The 26,648-nt window shown below is 42.9% G+C and overlaps 1 protein-coding gene and 1 long non-coding RNA gene across 3 annotated transcripts in view; both read left to right on the forward strand.

Moving 5' to 3' along the window:
• LOC148109629 (uncharacterized) overlaps positions 1–13,395 on the forward strand; it is a 60,065-nt gene extending 46,670 nt beyond the window's left edge. The window contains exons 3-4 of one of the 2 annotated variants that reach the window (XR_015725160.1): positions 6,052–6,136; positions 11,268–13,395. This is a non-coding gene — a long non-coding RNA (uncharacterized LOC148109629). The remainder of the gene's footprint in view (positions 1–6,051; positions 6,137–11,267) is intronic. The other variant, XR_015725161.1, reaches the window with a different exon arrangement.
• An 11,758-nt stretch (positions 13,396–25,153) lies between these two features.
• PPM1B (protein phosphatase, Mg2+/Mn2+ dependent 1B) overlaps positions 25,154–26,648 on the forward strand; it is a 74,566-nt gene continuing 73,071 nt past the window's right edge. Inside the window, exon 1 of the mRNA XM_045771833.2 lies at positions 25,154–25,590. The gene's annotated coding sequence lies outside the window, so the exon portion shown is untranslated. The remainder of the gene's footprint in view (positions 25,591–26,648) is intronic.

Raw genomic sequence — 26,648 nt, forward strand, 5'->3', positions numbered from 1 at the left:
TAAGCAGCGGACTTCGGCTCAGGGCGTAATCCCAGCGTTCTAGGATTGAGCCCCACATCAGGCTCCTCTGTTGGGAGCCTGCTTCTTCCTCTCCCACTCCCCCTGCCTGTGTTCCCTCTCTCACTGGCTGTCTCTCTCTGTCAAATAAATAAAGAAAATCTTTAAAAAAAAAGAAAAAAGAAATGTTAAAGCCATCTGTAGCTACTATGAAAGTAGCCCTATTTGTCATTACCAGTTTCAGTTAAGTGTCCCTGGCGAGGTGAAAAACTCAGCCACATATCCAGTTACTCTGAAAGAACAAAAAAATCCTTTGCCCTCCTCCTTTTTTAATTAATTTTTTGAGAGAGAGAGCACAAGTGGAAGGGGGGTGAACAGAGGGAGAGGGAGAGGGAGAAGCAGGCTGTCTCCCCACTGAGCAGGGAGTCTTTCCAGAAGTAAGCGCGCCCAGGAGGAGAGTAACACAGGTTTGGTGAGCAAATAGAAGGCTCTAAGAGGTTTGGTAAACCCCACATGAGGTTTAACCTGGAATAAATTATTGAAAAACAATATTTCAAATGTGATGCTGATTGGCATGTTACAAGGCAAAGCTACCAAGGCCAGAAATGAAGTGAAAGTGGGAATTCTGGGAGGTGAAGTAAGCACCGAAGCCGGCTTAGCCTTAAGGCTTCTGAAGAACTTTGGTGACCTCGGGCTTCCATTTTGATGGCGGCACAGCGTAGGGGGGACGGGAAATCACGGCTAGGGCCTACCCAAGTAGAGTATCTACTAGCAGATCTGAATAAAGCTGGGACCACAGAGGTCCCAAAGAGAAACAAATTTATCACTCAGAAGTAGACAGCAGGACACTTGCCTGTCTTGAACTTGTTTCTGGTTGAGAACAATACCATAGAAAAACCTCCCCTGAGCAATTATAGCCCAAACTGACCTCCGGTGGATTTTCAATCCAAAGTCATGTTCCCTGAGAGGTTTGAAACCTCAGATGACCATTGAACTTGAAGTCCTCGCAGGGTTGTTAGTTCCCCCAGGCAACAGGCAGGAAGACTACAGTTTCAACCTGGACCTCAAAGAAATTCCACAGATAAAACGCCAAGGCCAACAATTTAGCTCAGGGTGAAATAAGTCTAACAACGCGAGGAAATAAGGCACTCGAAGCAAGAGGGAGCAGAAACAAAACAGAAAAAGCAGATCTGCAAAGATTTCAGGAATTGCGATTGTCAGACCCCCACATAAAAGCACTGGGTTTCATATATTTAAAGAATAAAAACGGGGTTTGAAACTATGAGTGAGGAACAAAAGACTACAAAAAATGGTTAGGCAGATGTGATAAAGAGCCAAACAGAATTTCTGGAGATGAAAATTGTAAGAATTGAAGTTGAAAACTCAGTAGACGGATGAAGCATTGGAATAGAAACAGGGGAGGAGAGAATTTGGAGAAGATTCCAGTCCAGGCTTTTAATCACATAACCCCAGTCTCATCAAGGGCAATTTCAAAATTCCAAGCATGTTCAGAGCTAACCCTCCTCTGCTGCCCCAGCTCAGGCCTGCCTGAGGCCCCAGAACCTGCGTGGGGGAGGTGCCTTGTCAGCTGCTCCTTTCCTCCAACAGTGCTCCCCCCCCCCGCCCCCCCAACGGCTTAGGGCTGACCTCTCTCTCCACCCTGTGCCAGGGGGAAAAGAGGATTAGGGGGAAAGGGAAACAGTCTTGTATTCTGTGACATCTGGCATCAGTGCCCTCTGGGTATGGAGGCTCTCCAAGGCTGACTCTTTCTCTCCAGACTTTTTCTCAGAAGTTCCCTCTCTCCCTCCACAGACTGACTCTAGCTCCCTAATGCTGACAACACATCCCTGGCTGTCAGTTTTTAATAACTCCCTCAAACCTGGACTTCTGATGGTTCCTTCACCCACTGCGGGGCCAGGAGGTAAGATTCCTTTTCAGGTGATCTCAGGCCAGTGCTTTTAATGGATTCCCCTTCGTTCACTGGGCCCTACTCCCCTTTGCCTTCTGCAAGTGAAAGTCCCCTTTCTACCCAATGTAGTCCTGCAGCTCGTGAGGCTTCAGACTCTGCAACCTTCAGCTTTGCCAAGGAGCAGACCCGAAGTCCTTCTTCCTGATACTCCAGGGCAAAAATTCTGGAAAGTCTGAGGCACCTCTCATTTGGTTTGAGTTAAGTGAGTGCGTGCTCCTTCTTGACCTCATGTGAAGGTGGAAGGAGGAGACAGCTCTTTCCAAAGAAATCCTCACTCTTCTGTCTTTTCTATATCAAACTCCTTATCCTTTCAAGGTCAGTGGTGGGTTCATGAAAGCCAGAGGTATTTACATGCTCTTAGCAGATCCAGAGTGACTGGAGAGTACTGATCGACCATTGTGTTGTTTTCAGCTTCGGGGCTGAGCCAAAATGGAGAGAGAAGTGCCATTTGAGCATCTTGTTTGGTTGGATTTTATCCCAAATAATTGAAATCATTACCTTTTTTAATGAAGCAGAGAAGTGCAAATAAGATGCTATAATTTCTTTGATGTCAAAAATTCAAGGTTGAAAATGCAAACCACAGAAGGGGAGAAGATATTTGCAATGCATATTACACAGGGTAATGTATCTTTCTCAGAATACATAAAGAATTCTTACAAATCAATAGAGAAAACGGGCAAAACTTGAAAGCAGCCCTTTACAAAAAAAGATATCCAAATAACCAATAAACATAAAAATCTACTCAAGCTCATTAGTTATCAGGGGGGAAAAAATTAAAACCATAATGATGTATATCATTCACACACATAATGCTTTTTTTTTTTTTTTTAAGATTTTAAGTAATCTCTACACCTAAGGTGGGGCTCAAATCTACAACCCCAAGATTAAGAGTCACGTGCTCTACTGACGGAGCCAATCAACTGCCTCTAGAACAATTTTTTAAAAATATTTATTTATTTATTTATTTATTTATTTATTTATTTATTTGAGAGAGCACACGAGCATGTGCGCATGAGTGGGGGGAAGGGCAGAGGGAAAGGGAGAGAGAATCTTCAAGTAGACTCCCTGCTGAGCACGGAGCCTGACCTGGGGCTGGATCCCACAGCGCATGAGGTCATGACCCTAACCGAAACCAAGAGTCAGATGCTCGACCAACTGCACCCCCTAGGCGCCCCGAATGCTTTTTCTTTAAAGATTTTCTTTTTAAGTAATCTTTACACCCAACCTGTGGCTTGAACTCACAACCCCGAGATCAAAGAGTCTCATGCTCCTCCGACCGAGCCAGCCAGGCGCCCCACCAGAATGCTTAAATTAAAAGTAGAAAATAACAAGTGTTGATGAGACTATGGAACAGCCAAAGTTTTCCTCTACCAGTGGGGTGGAAGCGTAAGTTGATACGCCCACACTGGAAAACTGCCTTGCAGTAGCCATTAAATTTGAACTTTTGACCCAGCAATTTCATTCCTAGGTATTTACTCAATAGGGCATGAATGTGGTACACCGAAAGATATGCTCATGAAGGCTCCTCGCAGCAGCATCCATTATAGCCCTAAACTAAAAACAATCCAAATATCGATAGATAATAGGTTAGAAACATAAGCTGTAGTATATTCATTGAATGGAATACTATATAAGAATAGTAATGTATGGGGGCGCCTGGGTGGCACAGCGGTTAAGCGTCTGCCTTCGGCTCAGGGCGTGATCCCGGCGTTAGGGGATCGAGCCCCACATCAGGCTCCTCCGCTATGAGCCTGCTTCTTCCTCTCCCACTCCCCCTGCTGTGTTCCCTCTCTCGCTGGCTGTCTCTATCTCTGTCAAATAAATAAATAAAATCTTTAAAAAAAAAAAAAGAATAGTAATGTATGAACTACAGTCACGTACAACAAAGTAGATGCGTCGCATAAGAATAAAAATGTTGAACACAAGTATCCATATTGCCCAGTTCCATTTATGTAAAGTTTGAAAACAGGCAAATCTATGGGGTTAAAAGTGAAGAGAGTGATTTCCTTTTGGGAAGAGGGAGGGAATAGAGATTGTGAGGAGGCAGAAAGGAGGCGCTAGTCATATCCACTTTCATGCCCCATTGGTGATGACATGGTATGTTCACTTTGCAATAATTCACTGAGCTGTACGCTTATGATTTGGGTACTTGTCTGTACCTATTTAACACTTCAATAGAAAAGAGAGATTTTGTAAATACCTAGCTGCCTACGTACACACATACGTACCCTGGCTGTAGGAAGACAGACTGAATGCAGGTCAGAAGTACATAAAGATCACTGGCCAGGAGTTTGTGTTGTATCCTTCCTAGGTTAATGATACCGACCAAATCACTTGATCTCTGTGTGCCTCAGCGTCTTCATTTATGAAATTGAGATGATGTTTGCTCAGAGGATCATTGTGAATATCAAATAAGAGAATGTGTGTAAACGTGCTTCGAAAACGGTTAACGAGCATCAGTTATAGGAACAGACATATACGAAACCAATTTTACCATATATGTTAACTAACTAGAATTTAAGTAATAACTTGAAAAGAAAAAAATGGAAAAAAAAAAACCCAGACGTACAGTAAATGATCAGAAAATTTCAAAGCCAGGGCGCCTGGGTGGTTCAGTTGGTTAAGTGTCTGCCTTCGGTTTAGGTCCTGATCTCAGAGTCCTGGGATGGAGCCCCAGGTCGAGCTCCCAGCTCAGTGGAGAGCCTGCTTCTCCCTCTCCCTCTCCTTCTGTCCTGCTCATGCTCTCTCTCTCATAGTCTCACTGTCTCTCAAATAATAAATAAATAAATACATACATACATACGTACAGTCTTTAAAAAAAAAAGAAAATTTCAAGGCCAATTTTCCTTCATAAATTGTTCTCTTTCAAGAAATCATATAACACCCAACTGCGAGTCAGCCTCCCATACTATTTAATCCTCATGAGTCACCAACAGATGCACTGTATAGCCACACAGATATGTGAGTCTACAAGATAAATTTAGAAACTTTTCATGGCAACAAAATATTGGCATCTTCACATGACTGACTTGTCCCAATGGACAAGTATAGGAAAGACTCTTACTTTTAATCTGGATGTCTCAGTTACAACTATTTTGGTTGCAAATAACAGAAACCAGCTCAAGCTAATGTAAACAGAAAAAAAAAAATAATGTGGAGATGTCTCACAGAACTGAAGGGCAGTAAAGTGGTTGGGCTTCTGGAATCGGGAAGTATTCAGGCCTTGAAGAACCAGGAGGGGCTTGCCCCACTGTCTCAGCTCTACTTCCAAAGGATGTCTGCTTCATTCTTCTCTCTTTCCTGGGCACAGAGAGGGGAAAGATGGTCCTGAAACAGTTCTGAGTCTGCAGCCTTTCCTCTCAAAAGACCAATCCGCCTAGCCTGAGGGGCAGTTTCTTGGCCTCAAATCAAACTTGCCCGGAGAACACCAGGTTAACCTGGCTTGGGAAGAGTGATCGCACTGGTTTGGTCGGTTGGCCAGAAGTCCAATGTCAGTTAGTACAAATATGTCTGCGGGGGGCCTACCCCCCGGGTCAGGTAATTCTCAGAGGAAGGGAGTTATGAGCTGGGAAGACACCTAGAGAACATTTGTTGCAATTTCCTATAGATTTGAACTGTAGTTGTTGCATCAATCAAATTGCCTTCTGTCTTTCTTCTTCTTTGAGAATTTTTCCCACACCCCTGCTGAGAAAAAAATGTTGAACCACATGATCCTAGCTACCCAGGTGGTGGCTGATTGGGCCAGGGATTACTATGTGACCCATCACAGGCCAATCGTATTTTCCTGTCACAAATTTAGAAATGGAATGTGAAGGCTGGGTCCATTACTCAAGGGTCTTGGACTTGTAAGACCATGGAAGGTTGTTACTGGAGAAGCCATGCTAAGACACATGGAGGCAAGGGAGACTGGCCTCCACCTACACAGTGAGATGGAAGCAGCTGGGTGGAGAAATGGAAAAAAGAGAAACCACGCTCACTTTTAGAAAAAGACACTGCCTGGTTTCTGACCTTCTAATTCCTAAATTCAATCTTAATCACCAATTTGCAGTTGGGTTCCATGAAATCATCCTGTCTGCTGATTATAGGTATCTATCCAGCTAAGGCAACTGGAATGGATTTATCTTCACTGTAACCAGCGGATCTGAATGAATTTGAAAACAACGGTGCCCAGTGAGTGTCCTTTACCCCACACAGACATGAAGATTTTTTTGGTTTGAGTTCTAGCCATAGTTATATAAAATCAATGGTTATTTTTAGATTTTCCTATAAGACGTTACTTAGTGCCGACCATGTTTAGCATAAAAAGCATTAACAAAGAAATATGACATATGGTCCTAGCCTCAGGGACTACAGTCTAGTTGACAAGAGAATGCATAACACACCCAAAACAATTAAAGACTAGCACAAAACAGTATATAATTAAGTATTAAATCGCATGGCCCAGAAACATCAGTATCGTAGCTCGGGAAAGAGTGAGACCCTTGAGACTGTAATAGGCAGAGATGAGAGACGTGGGGAGGGGGTTCCATAGTGAGCAAACCAGCAGGACTAGAGAAGGAAATTCATGTCGCTAATTGGTAGGAAATTTGCTTAAAAATAGTTCTCTTATTTCTGATTACTAGCTTCTACTTGGTGGTGAGTTCTCTTGTAATGTTGGGAAATTATAAAAGCGCACTGCTTTAATTGACGTTGTTCTCTCTAATCTTACAGCATTTTCAATGCACAGTCTACTTCCACTTACTTCAGCTTGACATAAGGAGATTAGATTTCCTGGGGTCAATCAGCTATTTGTCCTACTTAAGGAAGTATTTTGCAACAAACATTCACAATCATGTCTAAGCCCTCAAGTTGGCTATTGTATGTTGTCCTGCATGGTGGTGATTAATAACAAACCAGAATACAGTCATCTAAATATGAACAAACCTGTGCGTATTCATGTAGCCATTGAAATTCACAAAGTGCCTTACTTTATGATATAATCACCCCATATTAAGTAAATATACGTAATGCTAGGAAGTTACAGTAAAAGAAAATTGCTACAGTAGTTGTATGTAATCTTCTAAAACACACACACAGAAAATACAGCTGGAAGTAAGAAACAAAAATATACATACATTCTTTTATGGCTTCTTATTATAAAGTTATTATTATCATTCGAGAAGTGACCTATATAATTCATTAACAAGGACCTTTATTTGGTGTTACCTTGGCATGGATTGCACGAACTTGGTGTTAACAAAACCACCAAAATAGTTGGCCCATGTGGTAGGTGACTACGAGGATACCGTTTGAAAATTGTATTTATTGTTAACGACCAATTGTGTTCCAAAATAATACAATGAAAACTATGCTTTAAAAGATGGCTTCTTTTTTCCCGTTTCTAGCTATTTATGTGGCAGGTTTAACGTTAAAGTATAGTGATGACGTAGAGATCCTAAGTAGAGAATTTTGATAATCCACTCTATCTCTTCTGTATCTTTTTAAAAACGGTGCTCTGAGAAGGATAATTTTCTTTTTTATAATCTTTAGTGACTTATTGAATCTTTCTACTTCAAAGATAATTAATTAGCTATTATAAAATTAGTTGTTAGAAAAATTTAATTTTAGGGGCACCTGGCTGGCTCAGTCAGTGCAGCATGCAACTTTTGATCTCAGGGCTGTGAGTCTGAGCCCCGCACTGATGTAGAAATTATTAAAAATAAAATCTTTAGGGCAACCCTCTTGGGTCCCCTCTCTCTTGGGAGCTTTGTGCTATTGCCCAATAAACTTTACTATCACTCAATAAACTTTGCTGCCCACCAAAAAAAAAAAAAATTCTTAAAAAAAAAAAGAGGGCACCTGGATGGCACAGCAAGTTCAGTGTCTGACCCTTGGTTTCAGCTGGAGTCATGGTCTCAGGGTCCTGAGATTGAGCCCCATGTCAGGCTCCACGCTGAGCACGGAGTCTGCTTGAGATTTTCCCTCCCTCTCCCTCTACCTCTCCTGCTCCTGATGTCCCTCTCTCTCTACAATAAATAAATTTTTAAAAATAAATAAATAAATAAAAATTTAAAAAGAAAATTATAATTTTATGTAATATGTATCCCTTTAATTTTTTTAGAATAAGACGTATCAAAGATTTATTGATTTATTAACAAGAGCAATACCAGCAAGATGGTAAAGCTTGTTCAAAATGTATCTCTCTAATTTTTTTTAACTTATATTACGCTGGGTGGCTTAGTCAGTTGGGCGGCTGTCTTTGGCTCAGGCCACGATCCCAGGGTCCTGGCATGGAGCCCTGCGTCGGGCTCCCTGCTCACTGGGGAGTTTGCTTCTCCCTCTCCCTCTGCTCCCCCACCTGCTTGTGCTCTCTTTCTCTCTCTCTCTCTCTCTCTCTCTCTCTCATAAATGAATAAAATCTTTAAAAAAAATAAAGATTTTATTTATTTATTTGTCAGATAAAGAAAGAACACAAACAGAGGGAGTGGCAGGCAGAGGGAGAAGCAGACTCCCTGCTGAGCAAGGCGCCTGGTGTGGTACTCGACCCCAGAACCTTGGGATCATGGCCTGAATGGAAGGCAGACACTTAACTAACTGAGCCACCCAAGTGCCCTAGTTTTTAAAGATAGTTCATTAGAACTGTGTCCATACCTTCATGCAAGTAATTTGAAATTGTATTCTATTATTTTTTAAATGTCATATATTTTTTTAATGATTTTATTTTTAAGTAGTCTCTACACCCAGCTTGGGGCTCGAATCTCTAACCCCAAAATGAAGAGTTGCACACTCAATCAACTGAGCCAGCCAGGTGCTCCTTAAATGTCATATATGTTTTTTTAAGATTTTATTTATTTATTTGAGAGAAAGAGAGAGAGAGAATGAGCAAGGGAAGGAGCAGAGGCAGAGGGAGAAGCAGACTCCCCACTGAACAGAGAGCCTGATGCGGGGCTCAATCCCAGGACTCCAGGATCATGACCTGAGCCAAAGGCAGACACTGAACTGACTGAGCCATGCAGGTGCCCCAAATGTCATATTTTAAAGATACAATGCTAGCAGAAATAGAAAGAAAACCAAAAACATATTTAGATTAAAATGTCAATTTAAAATAGAAATGATTGTTGTCTTAAATTATTTTTAGGAGTGCTTTTCAGAAATCATTTGTGTAATAAACTCAAAAAAAGGTGCACAGATACTACTTTCAAAACACCACCCAAAGCAAAGCAAGGTAAAATGTGGTGTAAAACTTAAGTATGGACTTTATGTTTTGCAATTGAATTGGCACCAAAATGTTCAAAGCAAGATTCACACTTGGGAAGTTTACCAATTTGGAAATACCCCATTCTTAGACAACAAGTAGGGACTTAGGAGAATGAAACCAGCATTTATTAAGCTTCTCTGCTATGCTAGGTATTCACATAATTATCTCATGGTAATCCTTACCTTGCAAAGTAGCTATGATCTCCCTCTTACCTAGCAGAAAATGAACCCCATGGCAGCTAATTAACTAGCTATAGCAGTCCTAACTAGTGATTGCCAGAACGAATTTATTGTGTAAATTCAGTCTTCTCTTTTTTTCGTCAGTGGCTGTTTTATTTGGAACCGTATCAGCTGATGATTAGGTTAAACTTTAAAAGCTCAGAATCTCAGAACAGGAACTTCTGTTTTTGTAAACAAGGGAAGCGGAAAAATGTCTTTCCTATGGTTATTTAACACTAGCAAAACTGTCTCTACAACTGCCTAGGTCTTTTAAAAACTGATGCGATTAAAAAATGAAGGGGACCCTTTTAGACGAAGAGCATGCAAAGAGATTGCCGATGTCCAGGACATGCTACCCCAAAGATGGAAAACTTTTTCCTCCCCTACAAAATGTAACAACCAAATGCTATGTATAAAACTTTATTGACTCCTGGACAGGAGAAAAGCCAGATGTGAGACACATTCTTAGGACAAGAGAGGGAAAATTGAATAAAAACTGGGTATTAGATGACATTATTGAACTAATTATTATTTTTACTGGGTATGATAATGGTATTATAGTTAGGTAGGAGAAGCTTCCTTAGGGAAGCACACTGAAGTATTTAAGGGGTAAGTGTTAGGATATCTGTAACTTATTTTTAAATGATTCAGCAATAATATAAAATGCGTATAGGCAGATAATTGGAGAGTGATGAAATAAATACAGCAAAATGATAACAATGGTTGGGTCTAGGTGGAGAGTACACAGATATTCACTGTAATTTTCTTTCAATTTCTCTCTACATATGAATATATTTGTAATAAAAAATTAGGGAGATAAAAACCTAGTCTGCAAGCTTCTGCTTAACATCATTTTTTTAAAACACTCTACACATTATATAAATTAAATAGATGAATTTTGATCAACTGTCCTACAAATTAAAATCAGTTTCGTCCAAAAAAGTGAGTTTCTTTGGGGCGCCTGGGTGGCTCAGTCAGTTAAGTGTCTGATTGTTGATTTTGGCTCAGGTCATGATCTCCGGAGCCCTGTGTTGGACTCCACGCTCAGTGGGGAGTCTGCTTAAGATTCTTTCTCTCAGGGACACCTGGGTGACTCAGTCGGTTCAGTGTCTGCCTTCAGCTCAGGTCATGATCCCAGGGTCCTGGGATTGAGTCCCATGTCGGGCTCCCTGCTCCGTGGGGAGCCTGCTTCTCCCTCTGCCTGCTGCTCCCCCTGCTTGTGCACTCTCTCTCTCTTTCTCTGACAAATAGGAAAAAAAAAAAAAGATTCTTTCTCTCCCTCTCCTCTGCCCTTTCCCCTCCCCTTACCCCACACACCTTCTCTCTCTCTTTAATAAAAAAAAGTGAGTTTCTTTCATGTGTTGAGGCTCTCCCTAGTTGAGACCATTCTATGTGTGCACTTCTGATTCAGAAGTGACGGCAAAGATAAGGACCTGGTGTTTGGTAGTAGGATTAGCCCTCGTTAAGAAATTAGGATAGTAAAATTATCAGCCAGTGCTGGAGAATTCAAGAGTAATGGGAGATCTCTGGTGACTGCGGGATCTTGAGCCTAAACTTGAAAAATGGGGAGAATTCAATTAGTGAAGACATGAAATGAGGACGACTTTAGCATGTTTTATAAACCAAAGATAGAAAACTGTCCTTCTGAACTTCAGATCACTAGGAGATAACTGGTATTTCTTCACTGAATTGGTATAATTCCAGACTCGGAAGCACAGAATGGGGCCAATGCAACTCTATGACAAATAAATGCATGATTTCCTTTAGGTTTTCTTAAATATTGAAAGTAGCTGTCCGGTTCATTTGATGACTTTTTCTTTTTTAAGGTTTATTCATTTTTTTTTAGTAATCTCCACATCCAACGTGGGGCTCAAACTCACGACCCCGAGATCAAGAGTCACGTGCTCTCCTGACTGAGCCAGCCAGGCGCCCCCCCTTCATAACTTTTTGAGCACCATCAGAGGCATGGAGACCTTAAACTGCTAGCTACTAATTTACAGGTTTGTAACTTTTATTGCTGGTAGATACTAGATCCTTTAAGTGTGAGAAGATGATGATCCGGACTAATCTAGGCGCTCCATGGTGGCCTCCAACATTTGAGGAAGATAAACAGATGGGCTCTTGGCACATTGTACTAATCTAGACAGGCCCCACTGAGGTCATTCTCAGAAGTATGGTGTCTGATTCTTACGGGTATTATCTCAGCCAATTCCAATGACATTCATTTTCACATAAAACTAAGGCTTACTTGAACCCTACTGAGTTACTGAGGGTTATGAAGTTCTGGTATTCATAAACTAGAATTATGACTTGTTAGAGTTTAATGGGGACTAATTCAGTGGTCTTCTGGGGAGACGGCGTACGCGCACAGCTGTTATCATGGGCATTATGGCTGGTAGAGATTCCCATCGTTTGCAGGAAGGACACTTTTATTATCAGGGCTTCACCAGCATGATTTTAGGTTAGTTATGGCTTTAAAAAGTTGCTATTCTTACATTTCATGTCCAGGTAAGCCTTATCATTATCAGTTTGCTCTGGGGCTTTAATTAATTTACTACATGCAGTAGTGTATATTTGCGTCAATACTGTTTTAGTGTGGGATTTTCCAATATTTAGACTTTATGATATGTACATATTATTTCAACAATCAGTAAGCCATACTAGAATTGCAAAAATTGATGTCTATGTAGTAATCTCCCCCAATTTTCCCATAGAATGACACCTCATTGTTATGCCCAACTATTTTTCCAGTGGAGAATGAGAATGCCTAGGTAGGAAAGCAATATAGGGTATAGGTTGTTCCAGAGTTTTCTCTCCTGCCTGAAGCCATAATTGGCAAAAACAGCTTGAGACCGACTGCTCTAGTTATGCTCTGTGGAACTCCAGAAAATGGTAATTCGAGAATAATTGCCCCTCATGGCCAATTGAGCTGGGGTGGCACTGGATAGTGGAGTCCCTCTCTTAATGCATAGAAGCATATTGAAGGCTCTGAGAAGTCCTGAAGCAATTTTGTTTAATGGTTAGTCAGATAAACTTATTTGGCAGAGGAAGTTTTTTGTTTTTTTGTCTGTGTTTTTTTAAAATAAACTCTACACCCAGTATGGGCCTTGAACTCACGACCCCATGGTCAAGAGTCACATGCTGTACTGACTGAGCCAGCCAGGTGCCTTTGAGGAAGATTTCTTGCTCTGAAAAATTATTCTCTGGAATATCTTCACTTGGGAAATGCCTCATCCATCTATCCCTCCATCCATTCATTCAACAAATATATACTGAATGCCTACTACGGGCTAGATGCTATGAACAAGACAAATTGGCTATGACCAATGTTTTCACTTTCTATGAGCCCCTCACTTTCCATGAGGACTAGTTCAGGGCATTAGTTGCACTATGTTTTCTTTTGCCACTAATGGTAACTTTGCTAATGGAGGGAAAGAAGAAATTGGAAGGAAACAATGATGCAACTGGCTAGATATGGGGAATTATGAAGAAGACTGAGTGGGGAAATTTTGATGCCTTGACAGAGGCAACGAACTTGAGCAAACTTAGGGAAAAAGAAATCTGACTTGGTGGGGCACCTGGCTAGCTCAGTTGGTAAAGTTTTGTGACTCTTGATGTTAGGGTTGTAAGTTCAAGCCCCATATTGGGTGTAGAGATTACTTAAAAATAAAATATTGAAAAAAAAAGAAATCTGATTTGGGGCACATGTATCAATTAGGCTGCTTTTGTTTGCAAGTAATAGAAAATTCAACCAAAGAGACACCTATAATAAGCAAAATTATTATCTCACTTAATGAGAAATTCAGGGGTAGATTGGTTCTAGGGTTGTTTAATTCAGTAAGTTGACATCATCGATGATTTAAGTCCTTTCCACATTTCTTCTCTCTCATGCATAGTGAGTTGGTCTTTATCCTCAAGGTTGCCTCTTCATGGTCACAAGGGGGCTGCCACAGCTCCAAGCATCACATCCTTACAAAATAATAATAATAATAGCTAAAATAAATAGTGCTCAATAATAGCACTATTGATAGGGCAGCCACCGTTCTAAGCACTTTGCATGTATTAATTCCTTTGCTCTTTACGACGACCTCATGAGTTGCTTCTATCATCCCGATTTTACAGATGAAAAAACTGAGGTACAGGGAAGTTAAGTAATTTGCTCAGAGTCACCTCGTTAGTGAGTGGCATCACTAAGATACAACTGTAGGTAGGCTGGCTCCAAGAAAGGAAGAGAGTACCTTTTTCATATTCCTTTATGAGAGTAAGGAAAACTCTTTATGACAGAGTTTTAAGGAAAACTCATATGCACATTCCTACATCGGTCACCCAAAACGGGGCAATGAAACCATCATGGACAGCTTAGATTAATTAAGATTAATTACTGGGGCTGAAAGGTAACTAAACCTCCCCTCACACATCAACTAAGTGAGGTTCTATAGCAGGATGTAAGGTCAAGGTGGGGAGGCCGCTGGGAAGGCAACCAACACTGTGGTACAAACTGAAGTGTGTTGGGACCTTGAAACAGACAGATCCAGTAGGTCATTAAGGTACAGCAAAGGATGGGGCTGTTGCTTCAAATTGGAGCTCAAATGCATTGAGACAATAGTTGGAGTCATGAGAATGGGGCACATTTCTGAGGATGATAGTAGAGAAATCAGAGGGCTAGAAACTGAATCTTAGAAAAATTGAGGGGAGGGGCTCCTGCACGGCTCAGGCAGTTAAATGCCAGACTCGTAGTTTTGGCTCAGGGACATGGAGCCCTGGGAAGGGCTCCAAGCTCAGTCGGGTGTCTGCTTCCTTTCTCCCTCTTTCTCTGCCCCTCCCCCCCCCCCGTGAAATCAATCTTTTTTTTTTTAAGATTTTATTTATGTATTTATTAGAGAGAGAGAGAAAGCAGTGATGAGGGACAGAGAGAGGGAGGGAGAGAGAGAGAAGCAGACTCCTTGTTGAGCAGGAAACCCTACACAGCCCTGGATCCCGGAACCTGGAGGCAGACAACTGACTGAGCCACCCAGGCGCTCCTAAATAAATAAATCTTTAAACAATTTTGAGGAGGGGCACCTGGGTGGCTCAGATGGTTAAGTATCTGCCTTTGGCTCAGGTCATGATCTCCGGGTCCTGGGATGGAGCCCCATGTTGGGCTCCCAGCTCACCAGGGAGTCTGCTTCTCTCTCTGCCTCTCCCCCTGCTTGTGCCCTCTGTCTCTGTCTCTCTCTCAAATGAATAAATAAAATCTTTAAAAAAAAATTGAGGAGAGGGATAATTGAAGTAGTACAGTCAAAGTGTTGAGAATTGTTTAAGCTGTGGGGTAAGTACGTGGGGCTCATTATATAATATTAGTCTATTTATGTGTGTGTCTGAAAATCTCCCTAGTAAAAAATTTTTGAAAAACAAACAAACAGACAAAATACAAAACAACAATGGAGCTTTTGGAAACTCACTATGAAGGCGTTTCCTGTGCTTGCTACCCAACCCCTCTGTAGCTTTGTACCTTAACCCTTGTCCAAGGTTTGAGCCCAGTCCCGTACTTTGGAGTAAGTTCTGGTCACCGGCGGGAAGAATATAAGAAGCCTTCATCTGGCCTCTTGCAGGTTTCATTTCCAGCCATTTCTGCTGCTAGTATGCTCTGGCTGTTCTGCTGGGACCCTCTGGCTTCCTCTCCTGTCCCCATTTCTACTTGGCTTTAGAGCCTGAATTTCTCAACCCTGATCTTCACTCTTTCTGTGGCCAGGTCTTGATAAGATACCTGCCTCTAGACCAGTTATCTGACTGCTGTGGTCTCTGCTATTTGCCAGAAACTTAAGGCCTTTATATAAAGGACATTACAGGTGGGCCTTCTTACGAAGACTTTTAAACTTAATAGCACTCAAGTCCCGATTGTCCCTTACACCATGACTTTTTCATTCTTACGACTATCTTCCCGGGCTCTTGTTTAGAATAATCAACCTGTGGCTTTACTCCTGTGTTCTTCTCCTTGAGATCTGCTCCATCTGAACCGCTGCTTAGATTCTTAAGATCAGCGCTCCTGCGCAGCTTTAACAGCAGGAGAAAAAGAGCTTTCGGACAAGTAAACAGGAAAGGAGTCGTTGCAGATGTGGGAGAAAAAGAAGGAAAAAGTAGCACAAGGTTTCCTTTGGGTTTTTGAAGCATGCGCAAACCACCATATTGCATAAGCAAATGGCAAGGCTGCTACGAAGCGAAAGATGAAGAGTTGGCAGAAATGTATAGTTTATTGTAAAAAGAAAACAAAACATAACAAAGCGAACGAATAATGTAAATGAACTTGGGCATAAATGCTAAAGTGCTTACATAAATGGCTGGGAGTAGAGCTTCCCACAGCCAAGCCCATTTAAACATTTCGTAGTTCGCAGCGTCAAGATGGTTGGGCTCCAAGTGAAAAGTGTTTCTGATACCACCCACTGTGTTGTAACCGTAATCTCGATCATCTTCTGTGCATGACACTCGCTTTAAAACACAAAGGAGCATCTGACTCTGAGGCAGCCCGCTCTGGCCTCCAAGGCTGTGGGGATTGCATGCAGGATGGCGACAGCTTGATCAACTTCCTCTCTCAGGAGGAAGTGGGGTGGGGGCCGGCCCAGCCTCGGCGGGGTGACACTGAGGAAAAGGAAAACATCCAGTCAACCACTTGAAATCCCCCAAATGCAATTCAGTAAATACTCATTGGGCATTTACTGTGTACAATGCATAACAAAAGGAATAATGTCCTCCCTGAACTGAAGATTACCGCCTAAGCAGGGTTATTGCCCCCCTTTCTTTTTCTTTTCTTTTCTTTCTTTTTTTTTTAACAAAGTGTCCTTTTTTGTGAATCCTGTGGATTCCTTCTCAAATAATGGTTTTAAGTACATAAAGGTCCCAAAGTTTCAAAGGAAACCAATTCTATTGAAACAGTCATCAAACTATTAAAAAAAAAATCCAAGCATATCTGTGATACAGTAATGGATATGCTTGCTTGCTTGCTTTTTTTTCTCCAAGTAAGCTCTACACCCAACATGGGGCTTGAACCCATAACTGCGAGATCAAGAGGCGCGTGCTCTACCTACTGAGCCAGCCAGCCCCATATGCTTCTTTATGAATGTTTTCAATAATAAGATCTAGTGATGAGTCTAATAATTCCTGTGATTTCAAAATAGTGTTGAGTGTACATGTATTTCGAGAGATCTTCAACAACTTTCATGAATGTGAAAACACCAATCATTTCTGTTGGGGATAAAATCATCGTTACTGCTAGTGCTATTGCGGCGCTGTCTCCCTTTATAAGAAAGCGATGCTAAATTTCAATTAGAGGTTAGTAAAAATAAATGTGTAATTTTTTTTCCCCCTAAGTTCATAAACTTGTGAATTCAGTCCCCTTGGACTTTGTGGACCCCAGGTCAAGAATTTTTCATCCTGTGCATGGGCATACACGCATGTGTGCACACGTGCTCCTGCATATGTCCTTCAGAGCGGGTAGAACGTTGGAACAATGAATTTCCTAAATAATCATAGTATGAGATCGAACAGGGTAAGTGTCCTAGGACGGGAGCCACAAAGCACTTATAGGGATTCAGTAAGGAGAGGAAATCAGAAAAGGTACCGGCATGGCAAAGAGAGGGCTGGGCGTATTAAAGAGTACTGGTGTGTGCAAAGACTTCTTGGTTTTGCCTCTGCTTGGATTTATTTTCATCTGTGCAGAGATAAAACAGAAATATAGTCATAAGAGTTTATAAATGTTAATGTGGCATGTTTCTGGGCAGCAGTGTGCCAATGCCAGGCAATGGATTACAATTAGCCTAAGTCAGTGGTTCTCAAAGTGTGGTCCCTGGACCAAGTACCTTTACAAGGAGGGAAAGGAAAGGAAAGGAGGGTAGAGATAAGAAAGGCAGGCATTTTACCTTCTGGGTCTTTCTTTTGTTCCGTTTCTCCTCATCCCCAGCTCATTAAACCAGCGAAAGCCGGACTACCTTTCGAGCCCGCCTTATGTGGAATATGAGTTAGAGTGCTTCTCAGAGTTTGCTCTCAGGAGTCCTTTGTGCCCTTTCCAATCGTCAGGTACCCAAAGAGCTTTTGTTTGTGTGGGCTATGTCTATAAACATTTATTGTGCTAGAAATTAAAATTGAGAAATTTAAAAATATTTTTTAATTCATAAGAAAAAATAAGCCCATTATGTGTTCACCTAAGTAGAATTTTTTTGGTGAAACAACTGTATTTTCTAAAACATTAAATATCAGTGAGGAAGGAGACATTGTCTTCTGTGTTTACATATCTCTTTAATCTCTGGCTTAATGGAAGACAGTTGGACTCTGTATCTGCTATTGCAGTATGTTGCAATACTGCATGTTACAGAGCCTCTGGAAAGCTCTCTGTCTTCCACTCAAAGAATGACAGTGAACCAGTTAAATAATGTCTTACTATTATCACAAAAATAGTTTTGATCTTGTGGACCCTCAGGGGTCCTCTGACCATACTCCAAGAACTATTGATTTAGTGATCTCTTCCTTTTTTTTTTTTTTTAAAGATTTTATTTATTTATTTGACAGAGAGAGAGACAGCCAGTGAGAGAGGAAACGCAAGCAGGGGGCGTGGGAGAGAAAGAAGCAGGCTCCCAGCAGAGGAGCATGATATGGGGCTCAATCCCAGGACTGTGGGATCACGCCCTGAGCCGAAGGCAGATGCTTAACGACTGAGCCACCCAGGCGCCCCTAGAGATCTCTTCTAATATTTTTCTTCTTTGTTTTATAATTTGACTTTCCCTTAACCATAGAAAAAGACTAATTCTGTAACTAGAAGTAAATGGTGTAAATTCAAATATGTCTGTGCTGGATATCTCTTGCTGTCCCTCCAGATGTCCAACTGTCCCTCCACCTTTCTCCCTTCTGTTCTGTAACATAAATCGATAATATCAATCGGCTACAGTACAGTTGGGTTTGACCAAGGGGTAGCCCTGGCAGGAGATCAAAGGAAGAGAGGAGAATGAGGTTGGGGTACTTATTACCGGGGTCAGAGTTCTTGACACAGGACTCTGCACACAACCCTCTCTGTGTACTGTTCCTGTGAGCCCTTCCTACCCACATCCGTTCAGGCATAGGTATAATAATGTGCCTCCCTACTACTAGCCCGAGGGGATTAGATTGTATGCTTTAGGTGCCCTGCCGGCACCTTTGGAAATAGTCCCTTTATTATTATATCCTCCTCAAAATTCCTAATTTGAGTGCATCATCTGTTTCTTGCTGAACTCTGATTAATGCAAGCTGAGACAGCTGTAGGACCTTAAGGATAAACTTCAGCTGAAGTATTGCCCATGGCATTGTATCCACTTGATTTTAATGGAAGTTAGAAGGCTGTAAAGTTCTGGTCTCAGAGCCTAAGATCTTCAATGGCTTGGGAAAGAGAGGGCTGGGTGCATTGAAGACCCACTGGAGTCTGCAAAGACTTCTTGGTTTTGCCTCTGCTTGAACTTATTTCCTTTCTTTCTTTTTTCCTTCCTTCCTTCTTCTTTTCATTTTTTCCTTTCCCTTCCTCCCTCCCTCTCGCTTTCTCTCTCTTTCTTTCTTTATTTTATTTATTTATTTATGTTTAAAGTAAGCTCTACATCCAATGTGGGGCTTGAACCCACAACCCCGAGATCAAGAGTTGTATACCGTACCAACTGAGCCAGCCAGGTGCCCCTGCTTGATTTTATTTTCATCTGTGCAGAGAGAAAACAGAAATATAGACACAAAAACATTTATAAATGCTAACGTGGCTATGTGTCTGGACAGCACTGTACCAATGCCAGGCAATGGATCCCGATTAGCCTAAATCAGTGGTTCTCAAAGTGTGGTTCCTGGACCAGCAGCAGCAGCTGTTACCAAGGAACTTATTAGAAATGCAAATTCTCAAGTCTCATGAGAGACCTACTGAATCGGAAACTCTGGGGGTGGGGCCTAAGAATCCTTGCTCTCACAAGTGCTCCAGGGGGATCCTGATGCTTGGTAAAGTTTGAGAACCTTGACTGTCAGAAACTCCTGACCTCACAGTTCCCTAAGTTGCAGGCCTTGCTTACAGCTAGGGGTGGTCATGTGATTCCCTCACGCCCTACTGCTTTCAACTTGGGCATCTTATCAGAAGCTGCAGCAACCATCTTGCAATCTTGGGGCAACAAGATAATTGTAGAAGCACTGACCCTGACATCACTGTTAACCTCCAAACTTCTTGTTATGTGAAAAAAATGCCATCTCCACCCTCCTGTAATTTAAGCCACTGTTTAGGATTTCTGTTAGCTAAACATACTTCTAACTTTATGACATGGTTTATTAAAAAACTGTCCCCTCATGATGATAAAAACTGTATCAATATTTTAGTGTTGAAATAAGTATTAAATATGTAGCAGAGGGCAACATTCTTACGGATTTTCAAGGTAATTTTTAGCCTGTGTGGCCTAATTCTTGCTGAATCCCAGATACGTTGAGATAAAAGGGCCTTCATCCTAAAGAATTATCTGGACCTATTTCAGACAAACTTTTAAGAGAAACTATGTTGTGGTTTCATTAAAATCAGGGTTGAGACTTTCTAAGAAAGCAGTGGTGGTCAATGAAAAGGAAAAGTTGTTTCCTACTCTACTCACCACACTTCTGACCTGGATGTGTGGGTTGTTTTCTTCACCCTAAGCAATTCTGCCACTAACTACCTGCAGTTAGGGCAGGTCCCACAGGTTGAGGACTCAGTCCTACAAAACTGTCCCCACTTTCAGAGGCCAATCACAAGTCCCAGGCTGTGACCTGTCCTACTGACCACCCGGCTATAAATGGGGATTCCCACAACCCATTCCTCAGAGTTGATAATTTTTCTAGAACTGTTCACAGAACTCAGGAAAGCACTTTACTTACTATCACCAGTTTATATAAAGGATAGAACTCGGGAACAGCCAAATGGAAGAGAGGCACAGGGCAAGCTATGTGGAAGAGGCACAGAGCTTTCTTGGCCTCACTGGGATCGCAACCTTCTCAGCACCTCAATGTGTATGCTAATCCAGGAGTTCTCCAAACCCAGTCATTTAGGGTTTTTATGGGGGCTTCCTTACGTAAGCACGATTGGTTACATCATTGGCCATTGGTGATTAAGTCCATTTCCATCTCCTTGGCCCTCCCCAGAAGTAGGGAGTGAGGCTGAAAGTTCTGACCTTCTCATTACATACTTGCTTCCTCTGGCAAGCAGCTATCCTCTATGAGTTACCTCATTAGCATAAATTTAGGGGTTCAAAAAGTCTTCTTATGGGGCACCAGGCTGGCTCAGTGGTAGAGCATGTGACTCTTGATCTCAGGGTCTTGAGTTCAAGCTCCATGTTGGGCCCAGAGCTTATTTTATTTTATTTTATTTTATTTTATTTTATTTTATTTTATTTTATTTATTTTTTAAGATTTTATTTATTTATTTGACAGAGAGAGAGAGAGACAGTCAGTGAAAGAGGGAACACAAGCAGGGGGAGGGGGAGAGGAAGAAGCACGCTCCCAGCGGAGCAGGGAGCCTGATGTGGGGCTCGATCCCAGGACTCCAGGATCACGCCCTGAACCGAAGGCAGACGCTTAATGACTGAGCCACCCAGGCTCCCCCAGAGCTTACTTAAAAAAAAAAAAAAAAAAAGGCTTCTTGTAAATAACAAAAATGCTCTTCTTACCTCTATCACTCAAAAAATGATAATGGTTTTAGGAGCTCTCTGCCAGGAGCTGGGATGAAGATTAAATATATATTTCTTATTATATCACAATATCACAGTTGATTAATTTCAAAGGCAGCAGTGCCTATTATTCACCTATTAGTACCTGATTCACAATGAATGCTTAATAAGTATTTGTAGAGTGGAACTGCTGAAAAAAATTTTTTTAAATGAAGAAAACTGGTTTATCAGTGGAATGTTTCCAGTGGTTAAGCGGGGGGTAAATCAATCTGCTCGAATTGGACGACTTGAAGTTTGACACTGGAGCTCCCTGTTAGAGCATAATGGCCTGCACATAACAGGCATATAAATATGCTGAATGAATACATGAAATTTCTTCTATGTGACATATAAAAATTATGATTCAACTGTGACAGCCAATGCATTAGGTGTTCTTACATATCATATCCCGTTTCATCTTTATAATAATTGCACGAAGTAGGCAGTACTGGATTAGCAAGTGTGGGTTTAAGACACCAGCAAAACTGAGGCATCCAAAATTTGGAGACAACTGATAGCTAATGTCTTATTTAGAAAAGAATACCAGGAGTGCCTGGGTGGCTCAGTGGGTTGAGCATCCCACTCTTGGTTTTGGCTCAGCAGGTCATGATCTCAGGGGTCCTGACATGGAGCCCCATATGGGGCTCTGCAGTCAGCAGGGAATCTGCTTGAAAGATTTTCTCTCTCAGCACCCCCCCCCGGTATCTCTCAAATAAAAAGAAAAAGATTTATTTATTTTATTTGATAGAGAGAGCACACATGTACGGGGGAGCAGCAGAGAGAGAGAATCTTCAAGCAGACTCCTCTCTAAGCATGGAGCCCCACAGGGGGCCCAATCTCACGATCCTTGAGATCATGACCTGAGCGGAAACCAAGAGTCCACCGCTACACCCACTGAGCCACCTGGGTGCCCCAACAAATCTTTAAAAAAAATAGGGGCGCCTTCATGGCTCATCGGTTAAACGTCTGACTCTCTGATTTGGCTGAGGTCATGATCTCAGGGTCATGAGATAGGGCCCCACATCAGGCCCTATGATTCTCTCTTTCCCTCTGCCCCTCTCCCTGCATGAGATCGTGTGTGCTCTCTCTCTCTCTCAAATGAATGAATGAATGAATGAATGAATAAATAAAATCTTAAAAAAAAAAATAAAAAGGAACACCAGAGTATGAAAGCCAACGTTGGAAAAATCAGGACTTTTTCTACATTACATTTAGTATCGTTTTCACTCTCTTTTGGATGGTCACTCTCTAAAGCTCTTCAGCTGGCTTCAGAAGATTTTGTGATTCCTATTTACAGAACAACAAAACAAGGCTCAGAGTGCTTAGACTAGCTGCATTCACACAGTAACTGAGCCCCCTGCGATGGTACTCAGTGTATATGATACATTATATGTTTATGATGGTACACACCGGTTTACCTTTTAAATTTGTGAATCTTGTTGGGCTTGCTTTATTGGTTTAGAGTTTTAGTCAAACAAAGCAGACCTAACACCTAAAATTAACCTACAGGTGTTTTGATTCCTACCGTATTCTTAGCCTCTAGAACAATATTCAGTGCATCTATACTTTTAGTGATTGAATGAACGATATGCAATCACCAGCCCACCTAAATGATTGTGCTTTGTATTAGTTTTAGGGTCAACCAAGGGAAAGTGAGAAGGAATCAAGCAGATCAAGAAACTTCTCTGATGCCCTACTGAGATTACCTGGATTCTTAAGACCAGGGTCCTACAGTGTCTCCACTTTTATGATCTTTAGATTCCTATTTTGGAAGCTGGGACTCCTTTCGCCCTATACAAAGTGTGTCAGACAAAGGAGTGTGATTTAAGGGAATTTATTCTATAAGTTATTTAGGACATATTTCCTAAGAACTGATGCTGATAGTGAAGGAGACAAGAGAAAGGCAAAGTCTAAAGGGCCTACTTTTTTTTTCTTCTTTATTATTTTTCCTCCCAACATGAAGAAGTGGGGAAACTAAATTTTAGTCTATGGTATCTCCATTACCTATACTAGAGGATCTCATCATGGGTGTGCATAAAAACCGACCTGGAGAATTTAGAAATTTGCCTTTCTAAGTCTTGTTTCCAGGGTCCCTGATATTACAGGTGTGAGTGGACCCAGGAATCTGTACCCCGGGTGATTATGACACTGGTAGTCCAGCCACCATACTGTAAAAAAACACTATTGTTATGCAAATTTGGAGCATAGCTGCAAAAATCTGAACTGCAATCAAGTCTTTATTTCTGCAGTCGTCACCATGGCCTGGGCAATTGTCCTATTCCTAAATTTGCCCTTATTCTTAAAACATCCACAGCCCCTAAACTGAATAGCACTCTGCTGGGTCTTAGCCTAACTTGTCTGTCCAAACCAGTTTACACAAAAGTGTGAATAAGGTTCAAATCCTTTAAAAGGGCACTTAAAAAAAAAAAAAAAGAAAAGAAAAGAAAAAGTATCCTATTTGAATGCTTTCATTACACTTAAGTTTTGTTTCTTTGGTGGGGAATTAACCTGCAATACCTGTTAATCTAATTTGATTGCTGAAGGAATCCTGTCCACGTCCCTCTTCTGCCTATTCAATCATTCCTTCTAAACTTACAGTGCTTTTTGTGAAGCCTTCATCGATAAACTACCCACAGGGACGATCCCTTATGTCACCACCATCTCTTGCATGTTTCAGTGATGGCACCTGTGATCTTGTCCTGGGATTGCCTACTTTAGTTTTGTAGCTCCAGTTCTAGGAACAGTGCCTGCCAAACAGCAGGCGCTCAATAATTGTGGAATGAACGAATGAATGTCAAAGACTAGGCTGAGAGTTTTAAAAATCAACGTTGACTAAGAAACAAAACACGGAAATGTCAAGGGCTGAATGCCAGGCGTTGCAGGCCTAGAAAGAATAAAAATAACCCCTAACAGCACAGAGTCCTCTTGAACGGATCACCTGTTCCATTTTCTCACTTCGCTTTCCGGCGTCTCCTGACACCCAATTTCCCGCTCACTAACTCATTCCCTTCCCTGCTGTGGACAGGTCAGGCAGGTAGCCCAGCTCAGCTGCTCTGATTGGTCGGCGATGATTTCATTGTTAGGAAACATCCGGGCTTTTTCCCTCCCCGCAACACCTCCCCCAGAGCCCTGCGTTCCGAGCTTCCCTCTCCCGCGTTCGCCCCACCCGTTGGTTGAAGCAAAACAACTGCCTCTCCCCGGACCGCTTCTTATCCTCGCCTGCGCCATCCCTTCCCGTCTGTACGCCAAAGAGCGGCGTTTATGTTCTCCAATGAGGGCCTAACAGGACTTTGTTAGCCAATCAGCAGCCAACCCCCTGCAATTCCGGGTGGGACTAGGCTTCCACACCTATAACTGGACAGCGCGTTGGCTCCTTTATGGCGCTGGTTTTACGCAAGGCTTAGAGGTCAAAAATAAAGGGGCATGGTTCTCGTAGGACGGGAAGGATCCGCACACACTCTGGATTTGACCGTTTTCGAAGACTAGCCAATCGCTATTCGGATACTTCCCCGCCTTTTGCGCGTTCATTTAAAAAAAGCCAGTGTGACGGACTTGGAAATTGGCTCAGTGACGGACACGCACAGAAAGCCAATGACTGAGGGTTCGGGTCACCCTTTGGGCCAATAAGAAAAGAGAATCGCTAGGGCTCGGTCTTTGCGAGGCGGAGTGCAGGTGGGCGTTATTTGATTGATGGTGATCTCTACTTATGGCTGTTAGGGTGGGTTGGTCCCTAACGCCCAGGGGCGGGGCTGAATGAAGTAAATGGTAATGAAGGGTTGGGTCTCACTCAGTGGGCGGTGTTTGATGGATAGTTGACCTTGCCAATTGAAGGTGGTCACTGATGCCCAATGGGAAATTAGGAACTGAGAGGCGGGGCATTGTGGGCAGGGAACACTAAGTACCAAGGTACGGAGCAGCCGAAGTGGGAGGGAGGGTGATGATTGATGGGCCGTCTGGCTAACCGGGTGCAGGGAGAGGCTGCACCGTCCCAATGGGTGGGAGCTGGGGGCGGGGCTCGCCGAGGGGCGGGGAGGACAGGGTGCGGGGAGGGGGTTGCAGAAGGAGCGGAGCGGCTGCTGCTCAATGGCGGAAAAGCCGCCGGTGCTCTGACCGCCTGGTCCCCCTAGCAGTTGCGGGGGAGTTTCCTGCCGGCGCGGCTGGAGTCTCTGTTTCTCAGGGTTTGGTGGCTGGAAGATGCTCCAGAGAGACGAGGCTGCGGCGGAGGAGGTGGTGGCGGCCGAATCGGCAACGGCGCTAGGGTGGAGAGAAGGCGGCAGCGGCGGCGGCGGCGGCGTGCGGGGCCCGACGGTGTAAACAGCCCCGGAGGCGGCGGAGGCGGTGGCCGAGACCCTGACGGGGAAGCTGCTGCTGAGGCAGGGTCGCTCCTCGGTCGGAAGCCCGGGCTGAGTGCAGCAGGGGGTCTCAGCGGCGGGCGAGAGCGGACGCCCTAGACCTCGCTTCCCTCCGTCGCCCCAGGTAAGGCCGCTCCGCGCCCCGCCGCAGGGGAAACGGCTCGCGGGCACCGCCGAGGCCCCGGACCGTATTCGGGGTGCCGCGGGGCTACGGTCGTGGGCCCTGCCTGCCTAATCCTCGTCTCTTCTGCCTTGGAGCCTGGGGGAGCAGAACGCCGGGCCTGGCTCCTGGGTAGGCCCCTTCCCCAGCCGCCGCCTCCGCGCTCGGCCGAGGCCGGGAGAGGCTCGGGGCAGGGAATTTTACTTTGCTCCAACGCCTGGAAGTAAACTGCTTTCCCCTGTTCTCTGCTTCAGTTTGCGAGCATCTCTTTCACACCAAAACACTGGGGCTACCCCAGGCCTTAACTCATCCCTTCCTGGATCGTGCTTATTTGAAAACCTTACCTTTTTCATTTGTTTCTTCATCAGCCTCTGCCCCACTCTGCGCTCCACTTCACTTCCTTGTTAAATCTTCTTTCTCGCTCTTCTCTCTGTGCGTCTCACCACCACCTTCCTTCTTAGTGGCTTTAAATCGCTTCTTTTCTTAGCCGACTCCAGGCTTCTCTTCCCTTCCTTCCCCAGCGATCCTTTTCGGATGTCATTCTTTTTAACAGAGAGGTTTTTAAATGAAACTTTCACCGCCAGTAACCCAAATCTTCCAGACACCCATTAAGAATAGACTAACCGGCTTTTTGTGGCAGATCAGTTTTTTGTCTTTTTGGTTTTTTGTAATTTAACTGAGCCTAATATCCTTTAAAAAAAAAAAAGGTTGTATTCTTAAACGTCAGATGTGAAAATGACACCGAGGTAATTTTAAAAACGAGGGACTCAATGAATGTTGAAAATAGTTCCTTCATTTTTTAAGTTGCCTGACCTCTAATGTCGGATTTAGCAGATCTAGAACATTTGCCCATCTTATTTGGCAAAACTGCTTCTTAAGCATTTGATAGCCGGCCCAGATTCATCAGTATGCCAGTCGGCTTAAAAACAACGTGAAAACTTTAAAAAGAAGATACTTCATGAGCAACTAACTAGGAAGCTGTTTTCATGAAGTCCCAGTTAAAGACCTTTTAAAATAGGCTC

Source organism: Ursus americanus, chromosome 7, assembly GCF_024610735.1.
Source record: "Ursus americanus isolate L20-20 chromosome 7, mUrsAme1.1.p, whole genome shotgun sequence".
NCBI classification, from domain to species: Eukaryota; Metazoa; Chordata; class Mammalia; order Carnivora; family Ursidae; genus Ursus; species Ursus americanus.